Raw genomic sequence first — 7,425 nt, 5'->3', positions numbered from 1 at the left:
GTGTATGTCTCTAATATTGCTTGATCCAGGAAAAAGAATATATATATATATATATATATATATATATATGGTATAAGTTTTATGTAGATGCTCTTTATCAAGTTAAGGAAGTTCCCTTCTTGCCCTATTTCTCAGAGTTTTTTAAACTTATAGTAATAAGTGTTTATCAAATGCTTTTTCTGCATTGATATGATCATGTGATTTCTCTTCTATTAGTTTGTTAACATGGCAAATGACACTGACTGTGTAAAATTAGCATAGAATTCTTTAAACATTTGGTATAATTCTCCATTGAAACCATCTGGGCCTGGAGATTTTAAAGGGAGTAGTTTTAAAATCATGCATTTCATGTCTTTAATAGTTATAGGACTATTCAAATCATCTATTTCATATTTGGTAGATTTGGGAAGTTTATATTTTTCAAGGAATTGGTCTATTTTATCCAAGTTGTCAAAGCATGTAGCATTGTTCACACTATTCCCTTATCATCCATTTGATGTCTGAAGGGTCTGTAGTGTTACTCATTTCCTTCCTGATATGAGCAATTTGTATGCCTTGCTAGAGGTTTTGCAATTTTACTGATCTTTTCAAAGAAGCAGCTCTTTATTTCATTAGTTTTCTCTATTTTTCTATTTTCGATTCCATCTATTTCTGCTGTTATTTTTATTATTTTCTTCCTTTTGCTTTCTTTGGCTTTCTTTGGCTCTTCTTGTTTTAGCTACTTGAGGTAGGAACTTAATGATTGATTTGAGACCTTTTTTCTTTTCTAGTATAAGCATTTGAGCTATAAATTTCTTTTTAAGCATTGCTTTAGTTGCATCTCACAAATTTTGCTGTCGTATTTTCATTTTCATATGGTTCAACGTATTTGTGTAAAAGATGAAATTTAAAATTTCATCTTTGACCCACGAGTTACTTAAAAGTCTGTTATTTTTCAAATTTTAGCCATTTTCTTGTTATCTTTTTGTTATTGATTTGTAATTTGGTCACAGAATACATTTTGTTTTATTTCAATTATTTTAAATTTGTCAACATTTGTTTTATCGGACAGGATATATCTAACATGTTCTGTATTCCACAGGCACTTGAAAAGGATGCATATTCTTCAGCTGTTGGATGAGGTGTTCTGTAAATGTCAGATTAGATCCTGTTGTTTGAGAGCGTTGTTGAGTTCCTATATACCCTTGCTGATTTTCTGTCCAGTAGGTCTATCCCAGATGCCCACTCTGCCTTCTCTGACTTCACCCTATTGGGTAGATTTGGGGCACCTGGGTACAGCTTAGCAAGGGTGGAAAACTATGCTTTCAACCCCTCCTTTGTTGGTGGAGTTGGGAACGGAACCACATATGTTTTTCTGTGGTATTTGGCTAAAGAGTTAGTGTCTAAAATTTTCTATGTTGGTAAGAGAGAAGGCTTTTCTTTCTTTTTTTAATCTGCCCCTGTTGGTATTTTCAGGTTGCAGGCTTTTTCAGCTTCAACTCTGGGATATATGAGGCAAAACAAAAATCCAGGGAACTCACTACATGCTGTTCCTTGAGTCCTGAGGTCTCTTGCAGGTGTACATTCTTCTCTCCACCTCCTCTCCAGTCTTTCTGTGTTCATTTTATACATAATCCTCATGGCTTTTTGTTGTGTTTTAGAGGGAGCAGAAGTCCTAACTTATTCTTTTAAAATGTTATATAATTTTGCAGAGTGTGATTTTTATCAGGATTTCTTTAACTATTCACCCATTGATGAACTTTGAGCTTGTTTCTTAATTGTGGTGGCTAACACGATCTTTCAGTAAACATCCATTCAATAAACATTTGTGTACATGTGCAGGAATTTCTTCAGGATAGATGTTAATAAATGGCGTTGCTGGATAATAGAGGATGCACGTTTTCCATGTTAATGGATGTTATCCATCCTATGCATAATGGCTGTGCTCCTCCCAGCAGTGTATGAGAGTAGCAGTTTTGCTCACCTTCTTGACAACTCTTGACAGAGTCAGACTTTGAGTTCCAATGTGATGAGTGAAAGACGGTATCTGTTGGTTGTTTTCATTTGCCTTTTCTTGATTCCCAGAGGCTGAACATCTTTTCAAACGTCTATTAGCCATCTGTAACTCTCCTTTTGAATTACCTGTCTGTATACTTCGCCCATATTTATTTTGAGTTGTTTATCTTTCTATTGCTTTACAGAAAGTATATATTTTGATTGTTCTTTGTCTAAAATATACATTGCAAATGTATTTTCCAAGTTTATTATTTGTCTTTTAACTTCACTGATGATGTCTTTTGCCAAAAAAGTCATTTTTTTGTGTAGATTCAAATTTGTCAACCACTCCCTCTTGGCTGTTGAATTGTGTTTGTGTGTTGTTTAAAATTACTTTCTCCATACCAAAGTCACAAATATATAAATCTCTGATTTTCCCATTATAGGTTTATTTTCTTTTTTATATTTAGTTGTTTGAGCTATGTGGAATATGTGCATGTATAGTATGAGGTAGGGATCTCATTTAATTTGTTCCAAATGGAAAGCTAGTTATTTCAACAATATTGTTGAATAGTCCATCCTTTCACCATTAACTTGTAAATGCGGCTTTTATTACTTTATTAAATGTCTTTACATGAGTCGGCTTGAGAGCTCTCTGTTCTCTTTCACTCATTTGTCTACCTCTGTGCCAATACCACCCCCGTTAATTATTGTAGATTTGATAACTTGTATAATGTCATCCTTTATTCATCCTTTTCCCAAAAAAATTGTTTTAGCTTTTCTTATACATATTTTTTTTCATACGGATTTTAGAATCAGTTTGTTAGGTTCTATGAAAAATTCCTCTGGAGATTTGACTGAAATAGCAATGAGTTTATAGATTATTTTAGGGAGAATAGACGTCTTTTCTCCACACAACTTTTTCTCCTTCAGAAAGACCACTGGTGCTCACATAAAAGATGTTCAAGGGTCAAAGAACCCACATAACCTATCCTCAAGACACACACACACACACACACACACACACACAGACATTTGTGTCTGTGTATTTGTGAGGACCTACACTTCGGGCTCCGAGGGTAAATATTTATTATAAACACAGGCTCTGGACACTTGCTCTGATGTTCAGTGGTACTCCCAAAGTAGAGGCAACTCTTCCTTTTCCCGATCACAAACAAACCAACCCACCAAAACTCTGGCTTGATTACGTACCTTGTTATACTTCAGGGAAGGGAGTGAGGAGTGGACAAAGTAGATAAGCAGCACCTGGTAACATTAAGAGCCAGTGGGGCTGTGCTTTTTTATCCAGGAGAGCCCAGGGTGAATGGTGGAGGATGGGAAGTACCAGGAATTAGGAGTGGCTTCTGTTCCACGCTGGTGTCTATAGGTTGGGGTCTCGTGGAACTAGGAAACAACCCACCCCAGAAAGGTGCACTTATTCGTTGTGTCCCTCTGTATAGGGGAAGACAGGCTGGGTAGCAGGGCCTATTGGGCCCGAATGTTCTGGATAGACCAAATTGTGGGTTCAGAGGAAGATATAGCTACTTTTAAGGGTCCACTGCTGACATAATACTCTCCAGTTCTGGGAAGATTTTGTCTTTGTGGGGTGCTGACACCTGGATGTGTTACCCTTCTACAGTTGAGCCATGCTACCTGTCCAGTGGTGTGTCCCTTCAATGTTGCCAGCTGGCAGCAGCCGCTCTCAGCCAGCTGCACAGATCTTGATGCCTGGCCTCGGGGTGGGGCTGCAGAGCAGCTCAAGCTTCCCACTCAGGTGCTCCAGCAAATTGTAGGCCCAGAAAGACATTCAGTAGTGTGAGACAGCCTTGGAATTAAACTGGAGCCCTCCAGACTTTTCTCAAGGAGGAAGTAGGGGATGACTTAGGGGTTCTGTGGCATGTGCAGATGCTGTCTGGACAAGCAGCACTGCTCTCACCTGTGTTCCAGCTGACAGGATAGACAGTGCCCTCAGACATCTGCATTCTCCCCCTCAAGGTCATGGTCCTCAAGGCAGGAATGGGGCCTGAGCCACCAGCATGACTCTATGGATCTAACCGTTTAACAAGGCTGAAAATATTACTCAGATAGAAGACAAAATCAATTGTAGTGAATACCTGAGAGGTACAAAGTGCTGTGTGGATTTTAATTGCCCCACATTTTGAAATCCAGTCTATCACTAAGTCCTTCCAGTTCCCAGATCTTTAATCCTTTTTTTCCTCAGTTTCTTGACTCTAATTTAGACCCTGCTGAGGCTGCTGGGGTCTCAGGTGCTACTCCTCCAATCTGTTTTCCTTTGGTGCAGCTTTCTAACTCACAGGTCTGATCACTGCCCTCTGCTCTGTATAACGTCTTTACAAAATCAAGCCCAAGGCTTACCTGACTTTCTTCCTAAATGTCATTTATAGCTTTTCTTTTCTTTCTAAAATGGTAAATATTTATTATGGTGCTTGACTTTCAAGGTCCTCTATGAGGTGGTCCAACCTACCCTTCCTTCGTTTGTGTGCGGGTGAGAACCGGGGAGGCTAGGAGGACCATGGGGCTCGATGCTATGGAAGGCACACCTTGAGCTCTGGAATCAGAGGTTACTGGTTAATCTAGTCCCTCCCCTGCTCCTTATCTGCTGGATCCCGGCCCTCGCCTCACCTTTCCTTCGCCCATTGTCTCCCTTGTTAAGGTGGTGTGATAAAAACGACCCCTATCCCGGGTTAGAGGTGGTGAAGACTCAATGCGACAAGTGGCAGTGAACGGGCTTCTAGTGCCAGAAGCTTCCACGATGCCCGGGTGCCTGCAGGGCGAGGCCACCGGCCGGGGAAGCAAGCGCTGCCGCGTCGCTACCGTCGGGGGGCCGGTCCCCCGCGGTGCTTTTTGTGCGCCGGGCAGCGTCACCAGGCGCGTGCAGAGGCGGCGAACCTGCGAAGGCGGCCGGTGCGGGCGCAGCCGGCGCGATGAGTCACCGTCCCTCAGCACCTCCGGAACAGGAGGCTGCTTGGAAGCAGTCCGGCCCCCGCCTGCGCTCTTCCCCCACCCCGCGGAGCGGCGGCGCCAGCAAGATGCCCGGCAGAGGGCGCTGCAGTGCAGCTGCGGAGCCCCGGGCCCGTGCCGCTCCAGCTGCCAAAGACCGGAGCTACCTTTGGCTCAGAGGGAAAGATCTGGGCCCAGGGGTGGGGTGCGTGATGAATGAATGTTTCTGCACTGTTAGAGATGGCTCTGTTTTTGATCCAGAAACGAAATGTACTTCAAGATTATCAGATGTTGTGCAGAGTGAAGGGGCCGACAGGGCCCCTACTGGAGAGTGCCCAGTCTTGATCTCCCCAAGCTTTTAAGCAGGGATGTCCTGTCCTGTCCGAGGCTGGTGTCGTCCTCACTCTCACCAGAGACGGTCCATGATAGGATAAGTCTCCCCTTTCCAAAATGAATCTGCCTAAGGAACCCAGTCCTTGATCTCCTCTATGACCTCTCTCACCTGAGATGATGGAAGTTACAAAGATTGGAGCTGTCTGCAGTGGAGCGCAGGAGAAAGTGCACAAGTTACCGGGTGACCAGGGTTTCAGTGCCAGCTCCATCATGCAATTGCTGTGTGACCTTCGTCATTTCACTATTCATTCATTCAGAAAATAGTCACTGTGTCAGCAAGGCACTCACAGTGAGAGGAAGAGTAGGAGGCCAAGCCTGCGGAGACAACTACCCTGACCATAAAACAGCTTATGCGAGGCACAGAGACCCCACACGTAGGTGATCCGTAAACACTGGCTGAATGAACAAATGAGCTGATTTAGTCACCACACACTAGGGCAGAGATTTTTGGTCACTCATGCATTCCGAGTATATACAACAGTGCCTGACACACAGTGGGTGCTCAGTAATTTGTCAAATGAATAACAGAGGAATGTATTGAGTGTTCTGTGAACACAGCAGAGGCCACCTAACCCACAAGAATCTGTGCTTTTTGAGCCGAGTCTTGAAGGAAGAGTTGGCATTAGCTAGGCAGACAAGGGCCCAATGGAGGATGATACAGGCAAAGAACAGCCTATGCAAAAGTAGAGTCCTAAGAGTTTTACCCTCTCTGGGCCTCAGTCCCTCCTGTGAGAAAGAAAGGTTAGGGCTGGCTCTGTAATTTCTCAGATATTTTTTAGATCTAAGGTTCTTGGATCCAAGAAATGAATCCAGTTACCCTGGTCAGATCTAGACCAGTGCTGGGCAGTCCAAGAGACTGAGGTTTTGACTTTTGACTCAGCCCATCTGCAGAATAAAGGCTTGGGAATCTTAGGCACCCCTTCTCTGTCTGCTTCCTCTGTCTTTCATCTTAGAAATCTCCCCCAAAGCCCATCCCCATAGGATAAATGAGCTGCAGCACAAAAGTTAGCACTTATTTGTATTCTGACATGATTTTTCTTTGTATTATTTTTTGAAATAGTCTTCATTATTTACAGATTTTATACTAACTCATGTTAATTGTGAAAAAAAAAAAAAAACAGGAAAGTACAAAGAAGAACCCAAAAACTATCCACTACCTGACATAGTTCCTTGATTTTTTTAATGCCTTCATTAAAATTCGCACACACACTTGAGCTCACACAGCAGCACTGGCACAGATCGCTGTGAGTCTTAGGTTCTCAGTGAAAGCATGAGCTGAGGACAGTTCTCTCTTTCTCTCCATTAGTTTGTCTCTGATGGGAAGAGATGTTGGCTGGGACCCCAAAACTCAGACTCTTTAACCAGCTGCAGATCATCAGGCTAAATCCTCAAAGAACATACTGCTCAGAGGACGTTTCATTCTGAGACAGAACTCTGGACGCAAATCAGTATGTGGCCTCTTCCTCCTTCCTGGAGTTGGGCTAGGGTTAGGCTAGATTATGTGTGGGCCACTAGCCCTGCTTTGCTGCAGACCAGAGACAGTGCTGAGCAGCTTTCCAGGGAGGGCAAGGGAGTACTTGGGGACTTACTGCCCCACCTGTCTGAGAGAAGCCCCCAAAACAAACCCGTAACCCTAGCTGACTTGGTTTCCCTTGGCCCCTGCCATTTAAAGCTCCATCCCCAACATAGTGGCTCCTTTTTTTGTCCTGGTTCCTTGCTATTCAATGTGTAACCCATGGACCAGTGACATAGAAAGCAAGATCTCTAGATGATGGTTTGTATGTTGACATTGAGAAGCAAAGTGCAGATTCTGTTTCAGAAGGTCTAGAATGGAACCTGAAATTCTTCATTTAACTCCCAGGTAATGGTGGTATAGCTGGTCCACAGACAACACTTTGAGTAACAAAGACCTAGATTCCTCTTTTGCCCTTGTCTTCTCTGAAAGTGAAAGAGCAGGGGAGGCTCCCTAGAGGTTAGCGTATGTACACACACACACACACACACACATAATGAGGACTATAGGACTATGTCCTGGCTGTTCAGTGGATACTTGCTCTGTCTGTGCAGAAAGCTGAAGAGTGAGAAGACTTAAAGCTG

Source organism: Sapajus apella, unplaced genomic scaffold (genome assembly GCF_009761245.1).
Source record: "Sapajus apella isolate SASKATOON/1434 unplaced genomic scaffold, GSC_monkey_1.0 scaffold204, whole genome shotgun sequence".
NCBI lineage: Eukaryota > Metazoa > Chordata > Mammalia > Primates > Cebidae > Sapajus > Sapajus apella.
The sequence above is the reverse complement of the archived record's forward strand: the minus strand, read 5'-3'. Positions refer to the sequence as shown.